The sequence below is a fragment of the Helianthus annuus genome, chromosome 13, assembly GCF_002127325.2.
Source record: "Helianthus annuus cultivar XRQ/B chromosome 13, HanXRQr2.0-SUNRISE, whole genome shotgun sequence".
NCBI classification, from domain to species: domain Eukaryota; kingdom Viridiplantae; phylum Streptophyta; class Magnoliopsida; order Asterales; family Asteraceae; genus Helianthus; species Helianthus annuus.
In genome coordinates this window covers 119,361,923-119,388,354 of record NC_035445.2, presented here as the reverse complement: position 1 = coordinate 119,388,354, position 26,432 = coordinate 119,361,923, and the positions used below count along the sequence as shown (strand labels likewise).

The 26,432-nt window shown below is 38.7% G+C and overlaps 1 non-coding gene across 1 annotated transcript; it reads right to left on the bottom strand.

Moving 5' to 3' along the window:
* Nucleotides 1-3,671: 3,671 nt before the first annotated feature.
* Nucleotides 3,672-3,778, bottom strand: LOC118486110. Its single transcript, XR_004877966.1, has one exon. It is a non-coding gene; the product is annotated as a small nucleolar RNA R71 (small nucleolar RNA).
* Between the last annotated feature and the right edge of the window lie 22,654 nt (nt 3,779-26,432).

Here is a 26,432-nt window from a genome sequence, read left to right as displayed (position 1 = left end):
AGCGACAAAACAGTGACAAAACTTTTATTGATTACCCAAACCAGAAAAACACCCCCCCAAATGCTAGATCTCACAATATGTGAGATCTGTAATCAACACAAATACAAACGAATACCTAGATGATCATCTCATCAATAGCAGAAGATCAAACTCTCACAAACTAAGAGTTTTACACAGAAAGATCTTCAAACACTCAACAATCTTTATAACAAACCCTAACAATATACAAGAGAAACAGAGAGAGGTATGCGAGTGGACAATAGGGTGAATAATGACTTCTCTCAGCAGCAACAACCCTTTTATATGTCTCATCAAATAAATTACATCCAGGTCCAAAAGATATGCGAAAGATGATTGCAGTCCCTGAAAGTTTACACTTAGCCCCCTTGAACATTCAACTTGTAACAACTTGAACCAAACAGTTACAACAACTTGTAACAACTTCTAAACCAGCTTGGGCCTATCATAACAACATAATAAGAGCCAATAACAAGTAGCCCAGCACCGTAACATAAATCCATTAAGTCCACATAATATATTTGTGTATGAAACATTATTTTTAACAGGTTCAGACCTCTTACTGGTTCAATACTTAGGTGTTGTTTGTTTTTTGGCCAGAAGCACTTCTGACCACTTATGTCTGCGTCGCGCAGACACGCGCAGACCTTTAGGTCCTGCAGCTTGTTTGATTTCCAGAAGCACTTCTCACTTTTTACCTCTTCCCCACCTCTTCCCCACGCAGACATAAGCTCACCTCTTCTCACCTCTTCTCTCTTTCTTCTTCAACTTAAAAACCCTAATCTTATCCCCCACCTCCATATCCTCTACAAACACGCACCACAGTCGATCCCTCTCTCCCTCACACCTGTTCGCCGGAATTCGGCGACGGTGCCGCTCGGCTACAGTCAAACCCACACCCCCTCCAACCTCCTTTTCGTCTCACACCCAAAATCTCATCTCCAAACATGCTCACCCCGGCACCCCTCCTCTCCTCTATCTGCTCCGACGATCAGAGCCGCACCTCCATCAACCTCCGGCGTCTCTCCGGTTACAGGTTTCCTCGGCAGGAGTTTGTTGGCTATTGATGTGTGTAAAATGCAACATATAAATTACATCAAATGAGGCATAAAACTAACCCTTTTTAAGTACTAATGTTGGAAAAAGTGTATTTTTGTCTTCCTTTTGTATTTTCAGGATTAAATGAGCTCAAATTAACAAAAGAAGCAAAAAAAACAACTAAATCTAACATAAATACAAGAAAGGGAACAAAAGTGGACTGCCCGAACCCTCGACAGCATCCTCCCAAGCAAAACAAGGAAGACAGAAAGCTGAACACGCCCCGTGCTCAGCGAGCACGGGGCCGTGCCCAAGAAGCAGCAGAAAAGACAAAACAGTAGAAGCTTCTATTGCTCACCACGGGGCCGTGCCCAGTGAACACGGGGGCGTGTCCAAAGTACTGCAGGCGCATTAATTGTAATTGCGAATTACAATTAACGAGGAGAGATAGTGTCAGACGGGCATGGGGCCGTGCCCAGCGGACACGGGGCCGTGCCCAGGCTTCTGTTCAGCCTATAAATAGGAGTGGTTGGAGCCATTGCAACTCATCCCTTGGCACACCACCTCTCTCACACTTCATCCACCACCCACCACCATCACAACACCATCATCCACCACCATCATCCATTGTCCATCATAGAGTGTGTGAGTCATCTCGGGATCCAAGATTGATCGTAAGAGTTCTTGACAATCAAGGCCATGTTTGCCTAAGTCTCTTACATCACTTGGTAAAGACAAGTGTTTAGTATAATACTTTTATTTTTAATCTTTTGCACTTCTTAATTGGTTTTGTATTAATGACGTTAATAACTAGTTTCTTATGTTGAAGGTGATTCTTCCTTATCGTTTGTCCGTGGTGTCTTGGCATTATTTTACTGTCTATATAAAATAAAAGATTTTCACCATTCATATCTCCACAGTCTATATGGAGGTATGTTGGCTACCTGGTCGGGGGTTAAGGGAACGGTTTGGTAAGGGTCTTGCCCTTGTTCAGCGTTTAGAGGTCCTGCAAGGGACCTGGGTCAAATTTAGTAGGACCTCCTTCAATACCCAAAGGTATTGGATGGCGGGGGTCCAAACTCTTTGACCCCCTCATAAGTTAACTACTATTAATACTATAACCCGGCTATTTAGGACTGTATCCCTGCTGACTCAGACTACTTAGTCGAGGGTAACGTCACCTCCAAAAGAGGGGCCTACCATAATTTGCATTAATAACTTAATTAATTATCTTTCAATAATCCGACCCTTTAGGATTGTATCCTTGCTGACTCAAACTACTGGGTTGAGGGTAACGTCGCCTTCAAAAGAGGGGCCTACTACAATAACTAAGATAATCTCTTAAACAAGTGCAAAAGTGCGAAAATAATCAAAGGTTATACTAACACACGAGTCGGATCCAAGTGATTCATCTTGTCTATCTGTTTTTATTTTTATTTTATTTTTCAGCATTTAGTTAGTTTTATTTTCTTAGTTTAAAAAAATCTTTTTCTAACATTTTGATTTGATTAGACGTTGAGGATAAACCGGTACTAAAAGCTCTTGTGTCCTTGGACGACCTCGGTATCTTACCAACACTATACTACGTCCACGATGGGTGCACTTGCCCATATGTGTGTTTAGTGTTAGTAAATATCGTGTTTTATAAATTTAAAACTTGGCTAAAGTGTAAAACAGGGCTTAAAATATATACCTAAAACATATACACACCAACACACATCAAGTTTTTAGCGCCGTTGCCGGGGACACAAGGATTTTAAGAAAGTTAGGAATCAACGGCCTAATCATTTTTTTTATTTTCTTTTTATTTTTTTAGGATTTTCTTAAATTTTCAGCTTCTGCAGAGCTCAGCACGGGTCGTGCCTGGTCAGACACGGGCCGTGCCCAACAGTGTTACTAGCAGTTTTTAGTTTTCCGAGTTACAGAAGGCTGACCACGGGGCCGTGTCGGTGCAACACGGGGCCGTGTCCAACTCTTCAGTAACAGGGATCCGGAAAACAATCACTGTAATTCCGACCACGGGCCGTGTTCACTGAGCACGAGGCCGTGGTGAACCTTCTGACCGACATTCTTTTCTGTTTTTGTTGCAGGACTTGGAATCAGACGCCACCTCTACGTAGTGTATGAGCTCCAGTTTTAATAAAGACATAAAAGAACCTCTAGAAGAACCCGAACGCTTTCTCAGAAAAAGACTAAAAGCTAAAAACCAAGAGAAGGTTTCAGGGAACCCACTTCCAATGGCGGACCAACGTACCCTCATGGATTATCTACGACCCACCGTAGGTAATCTCGGCGCCGCTATCAATGCACCGAACGTTGAAGCCAATAACTTCGAACTTCGGCCGCATTTGATACAGATGCTTCAAAACTTTGCAACCTTCCATGGGCTTGCGGATGAGGATCCCCATCTACATATTACTAATTTCTTAGAAATATGTGATACCTTTCGGATCAATGGAGCATCAAATGACGTCATCCGCCTTCGAATGTTTCCTTTTTCACTAAAAGACCGAGCAAAAGCTTGGCTTAACGCCCTCCCAGCTGGATCGGTAAACACCTGGGATGAACTAGCCCAAAAATTTCTATATAAGTATTTCCCTCCCGCTAAAACGGCTAAATTAATGACTGAAATTAATACATATTCACAAGAGGACGGGGAATCCTTATATGAAACTTGGGAAAGGTTCAAGGAGCTATTGCGAAAGTGTCCACATCACGGCCTTGCGATATGGCAACAAGTATCCACTTTCTATAATGGGTTGTTGCCACACACAAGGCAAACACTTGACTCTAGCTCCGGGGGACTTTTAGGTAATCGTCGCCCACATGAAATATATAATCAAATTGAGGAAATTGCTCAAACCAATTTTCAGTGGCACACTCCCCGAGGCAATAAATCTATTGCGCCGGGCGCCCATAAAGTTGATGAAAGCACTTCTTTACAAGCCCAAATTGAGGCCCTCTCTTCAAAAATTAAAAAGTTGGAAATGACAAAAACGGTCTCGGTTATGGCTTGTGAAGGGTGTGGTGGGCCACATGAAAATTGGAGTTGTATGAAAGAAACAGATGATCAAAGAGAATCGGTAAACTACATTGATAATAGGCCTAGGCCGTCGGGTCCTCCAACGGGCACCTACAACTAAGGATGGCGAAACCACCCTAACCTTGGTTGGAGGGAACCCGACAATGGTAGTAACCAACAAAATCAACGAACAAACTTTCAACAACAAAGAAATGAGTCACAAAATTTCCCTCAACAACAAGGTGGACGAGAAAGGCTTGAAGATACTATATCTCGCCTTATCTCTGACACCGAAAAGAAAAACTCGGATAGATTTCTACAATTAGAATCAAATTTTAGAAATCAACAAGCTAGTATACAAAACATCGAAAAACAAATAAGTCAACTAGCCCAAAATTTCTCCGAGAGACCGCAAGGCGCGTTACCAAGTAATACCGAAACAAACCCAAAGGCGCAAGTTCATCTCATCACTTACGGAACCGTACCGTGGGTACCGCGGAAGGGCCATCGCCTACTAAGGAGACCACATCACCGCCCCATCATGAGAAGGTTACTCCGCCACCATCAGATCCTACCAAGGCTCCTCCGGTTCCGTACCCCGGTAGGTTAATCCGCCAAAAGACCAACGAGCAATTCGCAAAATTTGAAAGTCTACTAAAACAATTGCATATCAACATTCCTTTTATTGACGTCCTAACTCAAATGCCTAAATACTCTAAGTTTATGAGGGACTTCCTCACCCATAAAAGGAAAATTGAAACATTGCAATTAGTTAATTTAGGCGAAGAATGCTCCGCCCTCGTACTCAACAAACTCTCCCAAAAGAAAATTGATCCCAGAAGCTTCACAATTCCTTGCTCGATCGGGGACTCCCCCGTTCGTAATGCACTAGCCGACCTTGGGGCTAGCATTAACCTCATGCCCGCATCAATGTTCAAAAGACTCGGCCTAGGAAAAACGAGTCCTACAAAAATGAGTATACAACTTGCTGATCGATCCGTCAAGTTCCCACAAGGCGTCATTGAAAATGTCCTAGTCAAGGTAGACAATTTCGTTTACCCGGCCGACTTTGTCATACTTGATATGGAAGAAGATACCGAAGTCCCCCTCATACTAGGGAGACCCTTTCTCGCCACCGCACAAGCAGTAGTGGACATGAATGACGGGACGCTCACTTTAAAATATGGGGATAATGAAGTAAAATTCGGGGTTGGGAAGAGAATAGAGGACGATGACCCGGTCAATTACATGAAGGTTATTGATTCGAGTTTGGATGATGCTCTCCGACGGTGCAACATGGGATGCAAAACATCCCACTCAGAAAACATATAACCTCACCTTGGGTCTAGCCAAGGACCCTTATAAACGTGGCACACCACGGAGGCATTCCGCGGAACTATCCTTAGTTTAGTTTAATCTTTTAGTTTTACTTTGCAGAAATAAAACACACTAGGGATGGTCAAGGATTACAAGGGAAACGAGAAAACATAGGCCCATGCACGAAAACAGGGCCATCCGACAACAATTTCTTCATTTCAGTAAGCTCAGCACGAGTCGTGCCCAGCCAACACGGCCCCGTGCTGAGCATCCTGCAGACAAACGCCCAGTTCAGGTAACTGGACACGGGCCGTGTTCACCAAACACGCCGCCGTGTCCAGGCTTCTGTTTCTTTTCTTTAATTATTGTTACTGGCACCTGAACACGGGGCCGTGCCCAGTCACCACGGGGTCGTGTCCAGACTGCCAAGAACCTAAAATTTTGCTTTAAACACCATTTTACACATTCAATCAACCTAAAAAATTATTTTTGGGACACATTGAGGACAATGTGTAATTTAAGTGTGGGTGGGATGCTAAAACCTTGAATTTTGCAAGTCCTAATAACAAGCCTTACACAAAACTCTATTGGAACCGCTAATCACCCCAATTTTTTTTTCAAAAATTCTCATTTTTTTTACTTGTCTAAGTTTAAGTTGGGAATTCTAATTTTAACAACGTTATATTCTTACAAATTTACAACCGATAGCGTCGTGATAAAAAGAACCAACATAAGAAAATTATGAAACGGCATGACAAGCTTAGTTAAAATTTGATTATATATACTTGATCACATAAAAACCCATTCCCACAAAAGTGAGTTTTGAGCCTTTATTGAGCATACAAATATATATCTTTACGCTAAATGCTCATTTTTCGTTTCTTGTGTGAATAGCCGCTTGGTTCTTACGACTCTAGAACTTGCCACGACAATTCATTCCCTTTCCTTACCAACAACCCAAGTAAGTAAATGATGGAGGCATTAGGACTAACCCTTTTTCTTTCAACACCATGATTTTTATTTTTCTTTTCACCTACCCAAAAATTCCCCCTAGTTAACCCCTTTGAGCCTAAACCTTTTCATTTCTTAACCCAAAACCGTTTTTACTCACCAAAAACCCTTTTTATTTTTACCTTTTATTTTAGTAACAAGCTCGGTTTTCGTGTGACTATCGAAAATATATATATATATTACAATGAAGTTGGAAATAAACAAACAAAGCTCCTAAAACAAAAGCTTGTTTGAAAAAATGCTTTACGAAAACCAACGCTTTTTACGCCTTTCGCCCTTTTCTACTAACCACTAACCCAACTACCCACCTTTAGCCCAAGCCTAACCCTTCACCCAAAAAGTCCTCTTGATATTTACAAAGGTATAAAGTTAAAAAGGAGGAGGATTGATTGCTTGGCAAGCTTATGGTAGGAATAAGTTCCATGCCGCTCTCGAGTGATTCACTAAAAGTACACCTTCGGCCGAGTGTGAGTGATTTCCCCCGTGAGGTATGTGAACCTGTATATAAATGGAATTTTAGAAAGGCATGTTATGCCTTAATAAATAATTTACCTTATGAAAAGTTTTTAATAAATCATGACGAATAGGATTGTAAATAAGTAAAAATAAAACCTAAACAATCTTGGAAATTCCCGACACTCTATGACAAGCCCAAAACCTTCTCTTCTACCCATTCCATTTGGGAGTGTAAGCCACATATTAAAGAGTTTTGCTAGAGGACAAGCAAAAATTCAAGTGTGGGGATATTTGATGTGTGTAAAATGCAAAAGAAGCAAAAAAACAGCTAAATCTAACATAAATACAAGAAAGGGAACAAAAGTGGACTGCCCGACCCCTCGACAGCATCCTCCGAAGCAAAATAAGGGTCTTGCCCTTGTTCAGCGTTTAGAGGTCCTGCAAGGGACCTGGGTCAAATTTAGTAGGACCTCCTTCAATACCCAAAGGTATTGGATGGCGGGGGTCCAAACTCTTTGACCCCCTCATAAGTTAACTACTATTAATACTATAACCTGGCTATTTAGGACTGTATCCCTGCTGACTCAGACTACTTAGTCGAGGGTAACGTCACCTCCAAAAGAGGGGCCTACCATAATTTGCATTAATAACTTAATTAATTATCTTTCAATAATCCGACCCTTTAGGATTGTATCCTTGCTGACTCAAACTACTGGGTTGAGGGTAACGTCGCCTTCAAAAGAGGGGCCTACTACAATAACTAAGATAATCTCTTAAACAAGTGCAAAAGTGCGAAAATAATCAAAGGTTATACTAACACACGAGTCGGATCCAAGTGATTCATCTTGTCTATCTGTTTTTATTTTTATTTTATTTTTCAGCATTTAGTTAGTTTTATTTTCTTAGTTTAAAAAAAAAATTTCTAACATTTTGATTTGATTAGACGTTGAGGATAAACCGGTACTAAAAGCTCTTGTGTCCTTGGACGACCTCGGTATCTTACCAACACTATACTACGTCCACGATGGGTGCACTTGCCCATATGTGTGTTTAGTGTTAGTAAATATCGTGTTTTATAAATTTAAAACTTGGCTAAAGTGTAAAACAGGGCTTAAAATATATACCTAAAACATATACACACCAACGCACATCAGCTATGGTGGTGGCAGGAGTGGGGGCGGTAGTGCTTGACGGTGGTTGTTGGTTGTGGTGGTGGCAGGTGGACAGTGGAGGAGGTGGTAGCGGATGGTTGTTGTTGTGGTGGTGGTGGTGGTAGATGAAGGCAGAGAGAAGAGAGGAGTGTTCTGTGTGTGTGTTGTGAAGTGGTTTTTATAGAAGTAAAAAAAAACAAACCCTCTTCTCCTTGCAGACTATAGACCTTTGGTCCACCTCTTCTCCTGCAATGCCTGCAGATGCGGTCCGCAGACTGCAGACATTTTGCATCTGAAAAAACAAACACCACCTTAACGGTTTAGATCTGTTACCGCTTCAGCACTTACCAATTTAGAAGTTGCCAGACAACCCCTAAGAGGTTTGTCAAGAACCGAATTTGTAATCGTGTTTTGAAAAGAAAACCGTACCGTCGTGTTTGAATACGTTGACGAAGATGAAAAACCATGTCACTTTTGTTGTGTTACTCGGCGTCCCATCCACAATCACCATCGGTTTCTTGTTTTAAAACAATTAGACCCCAAAACCTATTGTTGGATTCATTATTAATGCCCCAATAATTATCAAAGGTCCAACTCCGGTGCAATGTTTCAATTAAACAAGCAGATACCATTTAAGCCCAAGCGATAAAATCGATAACATATTGATCAAACCCATCAAATATATAAACTATATATTTAATTGAAAATAGAAACCAATAAAATGCCAAACCTTATTAAATTAACTTGGTTGACAAGTTAATCTAGTATCATCAAAATCCGTTCATAACACTAATATTACAAACACCATATTTAAAAATAAATATATTATATCTAACTACAAAAAGCAACTTGGGTTATGTCCTTTCATTACTTAAGATTTGTACCATTTCATTTAAAGGTTGCCTCGGTTAAAAATTATCTTTAACGGTGGCAATGAAAGATTGTGGATGTGATAACATATTGTCGGTTCGTAAACTAATTCATCATTTATTAAAGAGTTAAATATCATTTTAGTCCCTGTGGTTTGGGCCATTTTGCCAGTTTAATCCAAAGGTTTCATTTTTCTCTTGTGGGTCCAAAAAAGTTTCACCGTTGCCATTTTAGTCCACTAGGTTAACTTCATCCATTTTTCTGTTAGCGAGAAAGGCAATTCGGTCATTTTATATGGCTGAAATATCCTTCTAGTTAAGAGAATTACATATAAAATGACCGAATTGTCATTCTCGTTAACAGAAAAATGGATGAAGTTAACTTAGTGGACTAAAATATCAACGGTGAAACCTTTTTGAACCCACAAAAGAAAAATGAAACTTTTAGACTAAACTGGCAAAATAACCAAACCACAGGGACTAAATTGACATTTAACTCTTTATTAAAATAACATAGTGCGTCGATGTGCACCTTCTCATTTATTAAAATAACATAGGGAAGCGGTGTGCACCCTTTCATTGATCAAAGACTCAAAGTTAACGTTGCAAATTGATGTGGTTTTTTTCATTGATGATAATTTTTTCATCCACTTTATTTCGAGCAAGTCAGGCACTTCGAAACATAGATTGCGATATCATTCTTCATTCTAGGCCACCAATACCGTTGACGAAGGTCATGGTACATCTTGTCGGCGCCAGGATGAATGGAATATCGAGACTTGTAGGCTTCGTCCAAAAGGATTTGTCGCAAGTTAGTGCGTTTGGGGATCCAAATTCGGTCCAAATAATGGAATATCCCATCCGATTTATTCACTAACTGCTCGCCGTTATGGTGAATCCTTTCCTTCTTCAAGGTGCGTTCGGTAAAACAAGTATGCTGAGCGTCACGGATAAGAGTTTTGAGATGATGCTGGGCGTGAACATTACGAATGCTATGCAAATAGCTTCGTCTGCTGAGGGCATTGGCAACGACATTTGCTTTGCCAGGATGATAACGGATCTCACAGTCGTAATCGTTGAGAAGTTCTAGCCATCGGCGTTAGCGCATATTCAGTTCTTTTTGGCTGAGGAAGTGTTGCAGGCTCTTATGATCTGTGAAGATCGTACACTTGGTACTGTAAAGGTAGTGTCGCTAAATCTTCAACGCAAAAACAACTACGCCTAGCTCGAGGTCATGGGTTGTATAGTTCTTCTCGTGGATCTTGAGCTGACGAGATGCGTAGGCGATAACCTTGTCTCGTTGCATGAGAACACAACCAAGACCAAGGTTCGAGGCATCGCAATAGACAATCAAGTCATCGTTTCCGTCAGGTAACGCGAGAACGGGAGCATTGCAGAGCATATGCTTGAGAGTTTGAAAGGCAGTCTCTTGTTCGATTCCCCAAACAAAAGGTTGGTCTATATGCGTCAAAGAAGTAAGCGGGACAAAGATTTTCGAGAAGTCAGCGATGAATCGACGGTAATAGCCCGCCAATCCGAGGAACGAACGAACATCGGATGATGATTTTGGAGTAACCCAACTCTTAACAGCTTGATCTCGGGGTCAACATGAATACCTTGACTATTGACGATGTGACCGAGGAATTGAATCTCCTCTAGCCAGAATTCACACTTGGAGAACTTGCCATAGATTCGATTCCCTTGGAGTAGCTCGAGAACCAAATGTAGATGCTGCGTGTGTTCGGTTTTCGACTTCGAATAGATAAGGATATCATCGATGAACACGATTACGAAGCGGCCAAGAAATGGTTTGCACACAGGGTTCATCAAATCCATGAAAACCGTGGGAGCGTTGGTTAAACCAAAGGGCATTACGACGAATTCATAATGGCCATATCGGGTTCGGAATGCGGTTTTTAGTATATCTTCTTCTTGAATACGTAACTGGTGATAGCCTGAGCGTAAATCGATCTTCGAGAAACATGTAGCACCTTGAAATTGATCAAACAAATCATCGATTCGAGGCAGGGGATAGCGATTCTTGATTGTTAGCTTATTCAACTCTCTATTGTCGATGCACATCCAGAACGACCCGTCCTTTTTGACGAAAAGGACTGGTGCGCCCCAAGGGGAGGTGCTAGGGCGAATGAAGCCTTTGTCAAGTAATTCCTGGAGTTGACTTGAGAGTTCGCGCATTTCAGACAGAGCGAGGCGATAAAGAGATTTAGCAACAGGGTTGGCTCCAGGAATGAGGTCGATACGAAAATCAATATCACGACTCGGGAGTAAACCAGGTAGATCATCAGGAAAGACATTTGGAAAATCATGAACCACAGGCACCTTATCGATTGCCTTAACTTCCTTTTTCTCTGCTACTACAATGTGTGCCAAGTAAGCTTGGTATTCCTTGCGAAGATACTTGCTAGCCTAGACACACGACATGAGTTGGAGTTTCTTCGAAGCGACTTCACCGTAGACACACAGTAGATCACCATTAGCGAGCGAGAAGCGAATCATTTTATCAAAGCAAACAACTTCAGCACGATTTTCGCGAAGAAAATCCATGCCTACTATGATATCGAAACTACCGAGCTGCATCGGAATAAGGTCAATAGGAAAGATGTGATTGTTGAGTTCAAGAGTACAATCATGAAGAACAGAATTGACAACGATGGTTCTTCCAGAGGCAACTTCAACATCAAACGTCGAGGGGAGATGGGCGCGCTTACGATTAAGGAGCTTTTCGAATTCTAATGACACAAAACATTTATCGGCTCCAGTATCAAATAAACACGAAGCATATATACCATTTACGAGGAACGTACCATAAACCACATTGTTATCAGCTTGGGCCTAGCGGATGTTGATGTTGAAAGTACGTCCGCGGGCTGCTGGCTGCTGCTGCTGTTGTGGCTCTTGCTTCACCACTCAATTTGGGCACATGTTTGCGAAGTGGTTGGGATCACCACACGCAAAGCAAGCTCTAGCGTGGATCGCGGGTGTAGGAGCCGCTTGTTGACCTTGAGGAGCAGGAAGTAGAGCTTGTTGGGCAGGAGCTTGACCTTGAGCTGGAGCTGGAGCTTAACGTGGAGCAGTACGTCAGTTGGCGGTGAAGTGGTCGTACATATTGCAGTGCACACAGTATCTGCAAGCGATTCCCACTGGATGATGATAAGTACAAGTAGGGCAAGCCGGGTGAGGACCAGTGTATGCACGCTTAGCCAGCGGTGCATGGGTAACCGGTGCCGCTACTTGGCGGTGTTGAGGCTGCATTTGAGCTGGAATAGCTTGAAGGGGAACAGCAGCTGTGACAGAGCAATTTTTGCTACTGTTGTTGTTGCTATTTCTCTTGCGACGGGAGGACTTTGAAGACTGTGGTGCAGCGGCGGTTTCAGCGGTGGGTGCAGTAGTGACTTGATGCAGATTCTTGGAGGCTTTATCCCAGTAACCAGCCTTGACTTGCTTGTCGTTGATCTCAGCAGCGAGTAAGAAGGTCTCCTCAATAGTTGTCGTCTTCGCAGCTTGAACGAAATCAGCCACGCAATCCTGTAGAGCACGGATATACTTCTTGATGGTGATTTCGGGAGTAGTAACTTGGCCTGGACAGATTATACTAAACTGCTTAAAGCGAGCAATTAAACCAGCATTGTCGCCATCCTTTTGTTTGATATGCCAAAACTCATCCTCCAACTTTTGAAGCTCGTGGGGAGGGCAGAACTCTTTCATCATGATGACCTTTAACTCGGCCCACGTAAGCCCGTAAGCTGCATCATTTCCACGCTTGTTTCTTTCGGTAGTCCACCAGTCCAGAGCCCTGGACTGGAAAACATCGGTGGCGTTAACAGTGCAGAGATTATCAGGACAGCCGCTTTGGCGCAGGGTGACTTCGATAGAATCAAACCATTGAAACATGGCAGTAGGACCATCTTCTCCGGTGAATTCTTTGGGTCCGCAGGCTTTGAACTGCTTGAAGCTAAAAGTAGACTTAGGAGCATCAGTCCTAGATTCTTCGGAAGACTTGCTAGCATTTTCATTCAACTCACTAACAATCTGGGGGATAACTTTCGCCATTTGCTTAGCGACGAAAGCGGCGATGCGTTTGTAATCATGATTGCGGCGAGCTGAGTGGGAGTGAAACGATCCAAATGACGACATTATCTGCAACAGACATTGCCATAGGACTCAGACACTATATAATCGATTAACCCTAGTATAGACTCTCACTCTGCTCTAAACTACTTCATATAAAGCTCAGGAACACGATCACGTAACACATAGGCACATAATCACAGAACCACATAAACACGTAATCACAGAAGCACATAAACCACAGAAACCACACTATATTTTGCACGTATTCACCTTCATATATTGCACGTATTCACCTATCATCCAAAGTCCATGGTTTGAGAATAGCGATTGCGATTAGCGAGTACACAACGAGTGTGTTGTGTGTGTCGATCAAAGCGAAAAGAGAGAAGCGTATAAACCACCAAAAATCAATCACATAAACAGGTAAAACCACATAAAACACATAAAATTCCACACAAAATGACAAATATCAGAGTCAGCAATTGCGGGCTCAGAATCAAAACACATAAAATCAGCGATTGCGAGCTTGAAATCGAAGATAGATTGTCTGAGGCTGATAGACGTTGACTACCCAAAGTGATTCGACTATTCTCAAGGACCTTAAGTATACGTTTTGGCCTAATAGACTGTGCTCTATCACCGACACACGGTGAATGGCACGCATCATTTCGGTTATTCACCGACATACGTTTTGGGTCATTGGAATCCATCGAGACTTTGGTGAGAGTTTTGTAAAAACCAAAAATTGGGAGCGGAACGAGTCATCATGATTCGGGTTTGACCCCTAGCTTAACGACTACATTCCTGTTTGTGTGGTAGAATCACGAGATTGAGAGAGGAATTTGTGTCGAAGTACGGATTTCACTCCTGATTCAACGCAAATTCTCTTGTTTATAGTACAAATGAGGGTCGAACAAGCGATCAAATCGAGAGTTTGCGGTTTTCACACCTAATCTTGATCTAATCACTCGTTCATTTTCGAAAATAGTGCAGTGCGACTCCCTTAGGAAAGGCAGTGTGATAGTATAGGGTGATTGCGAGTCGATCGATTACCAGAAATAGGCTCGTGCAGAACCCCTAACGGGTTCGCACAAGGCGGTCTGTTGGTACTTGACTATAGACTAGGTTATTTCTAAGACATCTACCCAGACTAGGTCGAGTCTTGCCTAATTCCCTATAGTTATGGCTCTGATACCAATCTGTCACACCCCAACCGATGACGGAAACATCGGGGCGCGACACTGAGCGAAACAGATTGTCCAGGAGAATCCATAACAACTATTAGTTATAATATATTAAAGGTTCACGTCCCATACCACAAACATATAAAATAAAAACAGTTATTATAGATGATGTTCTCATAGACAAATATCCATTCCGAAAACTCAGATTTATTTAGGTTTGTTTCTAAGACTCCACCCTAGCTTGATTACCACATAGCAGCAAAACACAAGCATCTTAAACACATGTCACATACGTTAAAATAGAGGTCAATACACATAGTGTAAATGTGAGCATAAAAGTTTAATAGTATAATGGAGTTCGAAATCGTTTACGCATAACTAGCATGTAACATGTAATAAAGTGAAGGCTAGTAGGTTATCGATATAGAACTATGCACAGACATGACTGCGAGTTGTAGAATGCATAACACATATCCCCACTGGGACACGTGAAGTAAAGCCCTTAACAACCCATGTCCACGACAGGTGCTGAGTCCAAATCATAGTACTATCATTGCTAAGGTGTCAGGCAACAATCACTGTGTTAACATAACATACAAGCATTCATCGAATGACACGTAGCATGCAACAACGGTCAGCGTATAAATAGTGTTTGAGTTGTGTGTCGATTGTGATTTGAATAAGTAACGTATGTAACACCCAAAAGTGCATAAAGAAAAAAGGGTTCGAGTATACTCACAGATTGTGTTTAAGTAAATAAACACTCTCTTGGAGTGAAGGGAGCGCTAAGAGATTAGCCTGAACAGTTAACGATAGCATAAGCGAAGAACGACGCATTAAACGGTGAAAAGTGGCTAAGTGTCGAATGGTAATCCGATCGGATGGCAATCCTATCGGATGGTAATTCGATCAGATGTCAATCCATTAGGATGGTCATCCGATCGGATGGCCAATCGGTCGGATTGACATTCGTTTGAGAAGGATGTGTTTGTGTATGATGGCTTTAAAGTTTTTGTTGTAGCATTTGAAAACAGAGAAGTATCTCTACCCTTCTGGTCGATCGATCGAACTACAATTCGATAGGAGAGACATTTTAGTTGAGAACAAGTTCACAGCAGGATGGTCATTCGATCGGATGTCAATCTGATCGGATGGCAATCCAGTAGAACTGATGATCTTTGAAAATTATGAAAATGTTTAAGTGTTGAGGATCCAAATGTCGACCGATCAGATGGCAATCCGATCGGAAGGCAATCCGTTCGACGTTCAGATCTTTGAAAGTTTGAAAATTGATTAAGTTTTGGAGACTCAAGTGCAATCCGATCGGATTGTTATTCGATCGGACGGCAATCCGATCGGATGGCAATCCGTCCCAACGAACCTGATCGTCTTAAACTTGAGTATTTTGTTAAGTTTTGAAAGTTTTGTGGTTTGATCGAGACGATATGATAACGTGCTAAAAAACGTGGACTCCATCAGACCCAGGTTATCCGATCGAACGGGAATCACCCTAATCCGATCAGTTAATTGTTCGTGACGGTTGTTCCTGTTCAACCTGAAATCGGTTGTCTCTTTGATGGAGATCAGATGTCAGACCGGCACTTCACTAAGAAATGAGTAGAAGACCTGAACGAGCTCTAATTCTATCGATTTTGAGTGCATTGAGTGTAAAAGAGTTGAAAGAAGGTTGGAAAAGCTTCTTTCAATCCTTTTAACTTTGAAAATGTTTAGATCTATGCGAAATCGTTGCTTAATCATGTGGAAATCCTTTAGATCTTAGTTATTCTTGGTGGAATGAGGTCAAAGTTTGAAGTTCATAAGAACTCCATGATGACATCACCCTAGAACACCTCCAATCCACTGATTTCACGGTTAAAAGTTAAGATTCAAAGGTGAAAATGATGAAGAAGTGTGTGTAGATGATAGATGTACAATGAGTTGAAAACTTACAAGAATCGCGAGAAATCGAGAGAAAAGAGGGCTTAAGCGTGCTGGTCGAACGAGAGAGCTGTCACACAAGGGTATTTATAGGTTGCCAAAAGAGGAAAGTGCACAAGTGTCGGATAGGATGGCACTTCGATCGAAGTGGCTTTGCGAGTTGGATTTCGACGTTTCGTTTTGCGTTGCGATGCATTTAAGCGAGGGTCGATTAAGCGATGCGATAGATTAATAATAACCTCACAAATACTATATCTAACATACAATCATTCTAAATAACTTGCATTTAGCGTTTGCGATTGAATTGCGTTGCGATAGAGTTGCGATTGCGTTTCGATTAATCACCACAAACATAAAGTAAACATGCACAGGTATCACATAAATAACACACACACGTAAAAAAATATTCAAAATCTATCAATCAAGTTGCGAATGTGATTGCGGTGCGATTAGTGATAAAGTGATAAAGCGATAAAACAACGATTAAATCTCGATTATTAATAGATACCCCACATAATAAAACTAAAGCAATTAAAATACAAGAATCGATTACAAGTCGATGAAGTAAAGTCATCAGTCAAGCAAGGAGTGACAGATCGCATTTAGCAATCTTTCCTTCCTTTGACTTTGACTTTGACTTTTGTAACAGGGGGTGTTACAACCACCGCCGGTTACGACCACCACCATCACCCCGCCGCCAACCACCACCATCTGTTGCCAACCATCACCACCACTCCCTTCCCTTTTAGATCACTGTAACCAACTATATCAAAACCATGAAATCTAATCCATACTTCTGTTTGCCATTTGTAAGATGTTACATCGGAATTTAAGCTTTAACTATTATCATAGTTAGAAAACCATCAGCAACACTTAATCCCCAAGAATCTGCATATCCATTCCATTATGAACAACTATTAAACTTATTTGTGGAGGTGCAAAACTCAAAAAGCTCCACCCACTGCAACCAATTTGCATCTCCAACCAAAAACCTCCACTATCACTTCCAATCTTTAAAATCTTTTACAAAACACAACAACCACTGGTCCACTGCTAACATCTCACGGCCTGACATCTCACCATCGTCTTAACATCACCACCCCAGCCACCATAATAACCACCCGTCAACCATGACCTGCCCCACCCTCTCTCTACCTCTTCACTTTTATCGGTCACTGTCTCCCTATCTCTATTAGGTTGCAGATCAGATCTGAACCATATTTGTGATGGTGAATCGGAAAAACGACTGGTGGCGGCTAACAATCACGCCCAAATCACCACCATCGGTGACTAGTGGCGGTGGCGTCCGAAGACAATTAGTGACTTCAAATGGTGACAGGCTTCAGGTGACAAGTTGGGTGAGACATAGTTGAAAGGTGGGATACGGTGGTGGTGGCTAGATTTATTAGTGGTGGTTGAGGTTGGTTGTATATATATAGAGAGAGAGGGAGGAAGAAGCAGAGAGATGGCTGAGTGATTAGGGTTAGGAATTGGGGGAGATACGTTATATATGTAATTTTTGTTTTATTTATTAAGAAAAATTTAAATAAAAGCAGGAAATGACCATGATACCCTTAACTGAATGGATTTAACTTAAATTTTTAACATGGTCAGTGTTAAAGGACGAAAGGTGTAATGAGTTTTCCAAATAATGGATTGTGACTGTAATTATTAAAATTAAAAGTCATCCATTGCAACCCGCTACAAACATAAAGGATGAAAAGTGTAATTTACCCAAATTAAAAATGTATACATATAAGTTTTATCATAAATTAATAATAACTTTATAATACTTATACACTTACATGTATATACTTCAGAACATACAAAATATAAATACTATTATCAAATGCATATACTAAAAGAAAAATTAGTTTTTCACATTATGAAAATACAAAAATAAATCAATAATAGACAAAGGTTAATGGAAAATAAAAAATATTAATTAAAAAATTGGGTATATGATCAGGTATATAGTTCAGGTAAATGATGGAGAGGGTGAAAACTGGGTGTTAATGCGTTTATAATACGTGTTTTATTGAGTTTTAGGAGATTATCTGTGTTGAATGTGATAACTACGAGAATTTGTGGTTTTACAGGTTAATCACTTAAATTGGTGAAGTTAGAGTGCTTGGTGATGAAGCGGAACTACCGAGGATGATAATCAAGGTATATTACATTAATCGGAAGTTGTTTTGGGTCAACAGGTAGCTTGGAAGCTCAAGACGTGTGAAAGAATGAAGTCAAGGGGCTATAGAGTCATTATACGAGAGTTATATGTGTGAAACAAGTGGAATGGGAAAAGCTCGACGTAAGCTACGGTTGTTCGGGCATAGCTTACGGTTTTGTGGAGTGTTGAAGAAACATACAGCAGACTCGAGACGTAACCTACGGCCTCAATCCATAGGTTACGGCTTGCATCATCTGATTTTCACATCAAAGGTTAACCGTAACCTACGGCCCCTCTAGCGTAGGTTACGCCGGGAATTTTAGTGGCGTGCATGTTGACTTTTTGGGACGGGTTTAAAGGGTTTGTAAAACCTTATCATCAACACCATCTCTAAGCCTTGCTAGCCCAACCGATATTGAAGAATACTTGGAATTGAAGAAACGGTAGGCCAAAAGAATGGTTCTTGAAAGAAATAAAGGGAAGGATGATAAGAAAATCATGCAGATTCTAACAGAAGAATATAAAAAGGTAGAAGCCCTGAGAGGCTATGCTAATATGATCTGCAAGAACCTATCCGATGATCCTATCACTGATGCAGATCTCAAGAAGCTGCTCAGGGAAAACTATCTCAATCACATCATGGAAAAGAAACCATATGATGCTGATAAGGATCAATTTACTAGATGGCCAATTGGATCCTTACTAGATGAAATAGTAAGGATAGAGAAGTTGAAGCACTTTCCAAATATTACTCCTTCAACCCCAAATTGGTTAGATGGCAAAAAGCCAAACGACAAAAGGGCTCTGAAGATGAGAAGAATATAGGAAGAATTGGCAGTTGCAAAAAGAGGCACCATGAAAATTCTCGCCAAATGGAATGAGTCAACAACCTTCGAAGGCTACAAATAGTTGGAAATCCAAAGAGAAAAGGACCCCTCATTACCAAAAAGACCAGAGTATGAACAACTAGACTTTCCTATTAAAACATTGATTAACCCTTCTTAATTCCCACCAGCAAGAAACATAGCCAAAGCTGCAAGGGAATTTCTTATAAAGAAATATGATTTTAAGAAGGATACCAGGAAAGAAGATCTAGTTAGCACAATCATGGGAAGAGCAGTATCTCCAAACTCATCAGAAATAACTCTGGTCCCGAAAAATCCCCCTAGTCAAAATATTTTAAAGTGGAAGTCATACAAAGACACCCATGAACTGACTTTGCTCAGGGCTAGTGGGGAGGTGGAGAAGATCTCAATGAAAACTGCCTCAGGCCTGAAAATTGAAGATCTCCAAGACTTGATAAGTCTGCCACTGGAAAGAGACCCAGAAGACATTGTTTCTCTTGACTTTGAATTACAATTCAAAGGTCAGGTAGGAGAACAGTTGATGAGAAAATAAAAGTTGATCCAATAACCATCATCTATTCTAGGGTGATATTGTTGGGCCTACAAAAGAACAAATAGTATCCAAAAGCCAAAACATGACTCTTATATCAAGAAATAAATAGTTGATGAAGAAATTCTCTCCCCAAAGATAGTGAATCTGAACACCTATTCAGAACATCTGTTCAAGTGCATGGCTAACATATGTTGAAGCCTTGGAACCGCTGTTCAAGAGTACAAGCATCTATTGAAGACTAGCATAAGACCAAAGCCCTGATCAAGCAAAGGTCTAATGAAGAAGACCAAACATCTGTTAGGCCAAACAGATGTTTGGACAACTGCAACAGAGCATAGCTTAGACAATGTTTTCTCAATGTAAGAATACTTATTTCCTTAGTGTTTTAGTATAGCCTAGATCAGATAATAAGACCTGCTTAGATGTTTGCAAACATCTGAGAATCCTTTCTGTTAGGAATGTTAGATGTCGCTATCAGGGTGACGTCAGCACATCACGAACAGAGCTTTAGTACTTGTATAAATAGATCACACCTGTTTGTGATCTATTTATCACTTCACACACATTCTCTTTTGTAAGAATAGTTCTAGTGAGTGATCGGATGAGGTGGAGATTGTAAAATCATCACTAGAAAACTTTTTACTATTTTGAATCATTGGAAAACAGTTTATGATAATGTCTCTCTATTTGTGAATATTATTGTGATAATCAATACTTATTTACAAATATCAAACTCAGATCCTATCAACTTGTGATTGACGCACTAAATGCGCATTATGTTATTAATAATAGGAGAAAATGCTCGGATAGTCCCTGTGGTTTGCTCATTTTTCACCTTTAGTCCCTAACTTTCTAAAATTACAGCTATAGTCCCTAACTTTTGCAATTTCATTCTCGGATAGTCCCCGACACGGATGGAGGTTAACGTTTGGTGTTAAGTGGGTGTGAAATGACCAAAACACCCTTACTAATAAACAAAACATAAAAATATAATTAATTATTTAAAACCCTACCCCGCCCCCACCCTCATCCCATTTCTTTCCCAACCGAAGATTGACGGAAACCGGAGATCCGCGGGGACTGAGAACTCAAAAGTTGTCGAAGAGTGACAATGACAGAGTGACTATGGTGAATGATAGTATACGATGATGGCGAAGAGGAGTCACGGAACCGTCTTGAAACCCTGAACTTGTGAACACCAGTGATCGGGAGAAGTGTTATGTGTTGGTGGTGACCGGTAATAGTGAGGTTAGAGGTCGAACGATGTGGGTGAAGGATGATTCAGAGGTAATGTCGCTGGTGATTGAAGATAGTTAAGTTGGTGGTGATTGTCGGTGTAGAAGGCGGTCGCTGGAAGTAATGGTATGGAGATGATGATTGACGGAGGTGATTACTGATGAATATGATGTCCAATGATTGGTAGCCGGAGTTGCAGGTGGTTGTTACAGGGATGAAGATGATGACTGTAACTTCGAAAACTATGGAACTCGAAACCGGTGGCAACTCGAAACCGTGGAGGTGATTGTGACACGAAACATTGAGTCTCAAAAAACTCAGTTAACTCGAAATCATTTTGTTAAAATCACAGACTCGAAACCTCAGGAGAGATGGGACATATAGGTTTTCAATAATTTTGATTTTGGGAAGAATAATGGTTGGGAAAGAAATGGGATTGGGGTGGGGGTGGGGTAGGGTTTTAAATAATTACTTATATTTTTGTGTGTTATTTATTAGTAAGGGTGTTTTGGTCATTCACATCCACTTAACACCAAAAGTTAACCTCCATCCGTGCCAGGGACTATCTGAGAACAAAATTACAAAAGTTAGGGACTATAGTTGTAATTTTAGAAAAGTTAGGGACTAGAGGTGAAAAATGAGGAAACCACAGGGACTATCCGAGCATTTTTCTCTAATAATAATGTTGAAAAAGGTTTAGATGTATTAGTGTTTAAATAACTTGATTGTAAATTTTGTAATTTCCTTTTCTGAAATATAATGTTATTAAATAGCGTTTATGCTTTGTTTGTATATGTTACGCCTTAATTTGTTAGCCTCTAGCCGCAACGCGACGGGACTGCCATCTAGTTATCTAAAGAAAACAAAACCACTTAAATGAAAATAAAAAAAAAATATCAGGATTTTTAACCCTTGAGTTAACGTGGGGACAAGGACAAATGCGTCTTGTGCATGAAGCATCCCGTTTAGATTCCTATTTAATTTAATTAATTTCTATTTAGGTACACGGTACAAGGCTAATTGATATATTATTATTATTATTATTATTATTATTATTATTATTATTATTATTATTATTATTATTATTATTATTATTATTAAAGTAAAATTTGTTTCATAGAAATAACATTTTTCGGATAAATATAAAAATAATATGAAAATAAATATATGTGTGAGAATAACAATGGGAGAATCAAAGCTTGTAAGAACATCTAAGTTGAAAAGGTAATAAGTTTAAATCTTACAAGAAATAAAAATTGAAATTAGCTAAACCTCCATATTAGCATGTCATATAAGATTTCAAACCTTTATTATAAAAAAGCATTCACTTTTCAATACTATATATAATATAATATAATATTCCAAACCCTATTAAAGATTTTAAATTAATATTTATATATATATAATATATAAATATTACTAGTTAGAGAATAATTAATAAAAAAAGTTATAAACTATTTAGTGTTTTACCATTATATCTTTTTATTTTTCTTTTTCTTCTCACATTAATTTCTTCTCAAAAGATCTCTATCTACACACACACTATTAGCAAACCCGCACGATGCGACAACGGTTACAATTTACAATGCAGTACTCGCTTTCCTACTTGTTTACCAATCCACTTGTAATCTATATTGTTAGCATGGTCCGGTGGCCAGCTGAGGAGAAAACACTTTTTCAAGACATGAATTCCTCAATATCTTGTTCATTCGCAACAAAATATTTTCTTTGTGCGTCGGTAAATTTATTTAATAATAACATAACTAACTTTCTTTGTGTTCTAAACAGATACAATACTTGCTTAATATGTTTAAGGATAAACTATATTAATAGAAATTAGTAAAGTATATAAATTATTATAATTTAACATCAATCATCTGATCTGATCTCAACTAATAACAAATGACTAAAAGCCATTAGTTATAAGTACTATATAATCCATAAGACTATATTTAGTAAAACTTTTAATTATGCTCTTTATGTTTGTTTAACCTCTTTGCCATATTATCAAAGTACAGGGAACATGGAAAAGAAAGGTTAAAGAGCTATAAGTGTGCATATAAGAGAACTAAAATGAGCATGAAAAGTTATCAAAAGCAATATTTTAAAATCCGGTTTCTATACCGTACCGGATTTGGCTCAAAAACGGTTTAACCGGCGGGTGTATCAGGCGGTTCAGCCGGGTGTACCGAGCGGTTTTACCGGATGATTCAACCGGTACAACTGGCCGGTTTAACCGGTTTTTAAAACATTGATAAAAAGTTGAATGGTAAATATGTGTGTGAAAAGAAACTTTCAAAATTAATACATGGATAAGGTATAAAGGAGATGTTGAGAATGGGGCACACAATCTAATTTAGACGAGGTTTCTAATTTCGGACAAACTACAAACGGATGGACTCTACAACAGGCGAAGGGGCTGTTTGGTAGCCTGACCATTCAGATGCTATCTCTTAATGATTTAAAACCTCTGAATAAATAAGAGGTAATCTCAAGTCTGAATGGTTAAGAGGTAACCTCTGAATGATAAATCATCACATGTCAGATTCTTCTACTTTCTCATTGTTAAATTCTTAATGGTTCCATTAAGAGGTAGCCTCTTAATGACCATTCAGAGGCTACCAAACAGCCCCGAAGTCTATCAAGGGCTGGCTTTGAATTTAACCATGTTACGTTTCTTGCGTTGTGCATTAAGTTAAAGATAATCAGATTTTTTTTATTATTATAACTAGCATATGCATGTTTGGATTAATATGTTTTACTCGTTTACGTGATCAGATTATAAACATGTCGCCTTCAACTAGTTTAAACCTAGAATCTCCTCCAAAAAACAAAATATTTTTGTTTTAATTCAAACCCATTTGGAGACGGCAAGGAACTGTCCTTTTATTGAAATCTCACATGGCCGTTTGATGTCATCATACGTTATTCAAAGTTGACTAAAAATACCACCGGTCCTTCAACTTTGATCCATTTACATGTTACAACCCAAATGTTTAAATAGTCAGTAATTGGTCCTATAGTTCTTCCTTCATGTCAATTTTGACTCCATTGTATAGTAATTGTTGAATATATGGACTATACTATTATATATAAATATATATATATATATATACATATATATATATATACATACATATATATATAGGGGATGGTTCAAATGAAAACCACTTTTATTGTGAAAACTCGAAAACTAACTAAAAAAGCCTAAAAAAACCTAAAAAACATACAAAATTTTTTTTTTTTTTTACAATTTTTTTTAGAAAAATCGCTACTTTTTATATATGGAAAAAAAATTTCAAAAAAAAAAAAAATTTTTTTTGGTTGTACTGCACATGTGCACTAATACGGAAAGCCTAAACTAGAATCAAAAAACTAATTTTAAGCATGTAATGCACATTGTAGTACATGTTATATTACACATGTGCACTACTATAATAATAGTATTGAAAACAAGACGACACCATAAATCTTTTTTTATGTCATAAAAAATATGCTCGAATATACTTGAATGAAAGATAAGAAAATTTGTGATCTTATGGTGCCATTTTTGTTTTAAAATAATAACGTATGGAGAAATGGGAAATGTTTGAAAAGTTATATATTTTTTGTTCCAATTTTACCCCTCCTTCATTAAAAGTCTTCCCTCCCTCCTTTTTAGTGGGTTTTAGTTAGTTTTCTAGTTTTCACAATAACTAGTGGTTTTCATTTGAACCTTCCCCTATATATATATATATATATAGGAGAAGATCATGCGAGAACCACCTCTTATTGTGAGAACCGCGAGAACCAATGTGAACACACCAAAAATGCCTAAAAATAGCTAAAAATCACACAAAATTTTTTTTTAATATTTTTATATAAAAATCGCTACTTTTCGAAGCCAAAAAAAAATTTATTTTTTTTTTAAAAATAAATTTTTTTTTTGCCACTAAAAGTAGCGATTTGAGCATAAAAAATATTAAAAAAAAATTTTTTAAAGATTTTTTTTTATTTTTTTAGGTTTTTTGAGGATTTAGTTTTTAGTATTTTAGCTTGGGGTGGGGGGAGGGGGGTTTAGGTTTTTGGGGGGGTAGGGGAGGGGGGTTTAGGTTTTTGGGGGTGGGGGGGGGGGGGTTTGGGTTTTTTTTGGGGGTTTTAGTTTTTAGCATTTAGTTTTTTTTTTTTTTTGGGGGGGGGGGGGTGGGGGGCTTAGGTTTATTTTTTTGGGAGGGGGGGGGGGTTTAGGTTTTTTGGGGAGGGGGGGTGGGGGTTAGGTTTTTTTTAGGTCTTTTTAGCTATTTTAGGTTGTGTTCACATTGGTTCTCAAGGTTCTCACAATAAGGGTGGTTCTCGCATGAGCCCCTCCCTATATATATATATATATATATATATATATATATATATATATTAATTAAATATATATATTAATTAGTTAATTTTAATTATTAATTAATTAACTATAATACATTTATGAACTTTTATAAACAGTATTTCAAATTTTGGATTTTTTTTGTCTTTTTGTCTCTTTATTATTTGTTTTTTTTGTGTTCTTTTTACTTTTACCTTTCAACTTTTAGTATTAACATTTACAACCCTTAACTTTCTAAAGAACTTTTAATCGAGTTTACGTGTTTATATTTATCTACGTGTCCGTATAATTTTAAGTTGATTTACGTTTTAATGTAAATTTTCGTGTTTCAAAATTTTGATTTTTTTTTGTCTTTTTGTCTCTTATTTTTTTTGTGTTTTTTATACCTTTACCCTTCAACTTCTAGCATTGACATTTACACTTTCTTAACTTTCTAAAGAATTTTTAATCGAGTTTTACGTGTTTCAATTTATATACGTATCGGTATAAATTTAAGTTAATTTACGTTTTGATGTACATTTTCCTCGAAAATGAGTTGGGTCAAATATAATATGTTGTTATGCTTATTATTGTATACGTTTTCAATTGTTCTACGTTTTGACGTAATATTTTTTTCTAGAAATGAATCAGGTCAAATATAATACGTTTTCTTACATATTTGGTCTACGTTTTGATGTAAGTTTTGTTCGGAAACGACTGAAGTCAAATATAATATGATTTCATTAGAAAGTATAAATTTTAGTCACTTTACGTTTCGAAACCGCTGCAATGCGTCGTACCATTCTTCAACTTAAAAAACAATATTTTCTTAGTAGTTTATTTTTATACACGTGTCGGTATAAATTAAAGTTGGTTTATGGTTAGACTTAAATTTTCATTAACAATTAATTTAAATCAACCACTATCGCAGTCCAATTTAAATATATTTTTATGGTTTTCGATAGATGTAAAACATGTGTAGATATTCATTTGAGCATATTTCTTTCGGCTACTATACTTGGGGTGAATAGTGATTTGGGTTTTCTCCTTTTTTGTTGTCTTTTTTGTCCGTTTGTTTTTTTCCTTTTGTATTTTTTATCTCAACTTTTAGCATTAATACTTACAAACCCTAATTTTCTAAAGACTTTATAATCGAGTTTTACTTGTTTATTTTATGTACATGTGTGTATAAATTTAATTTG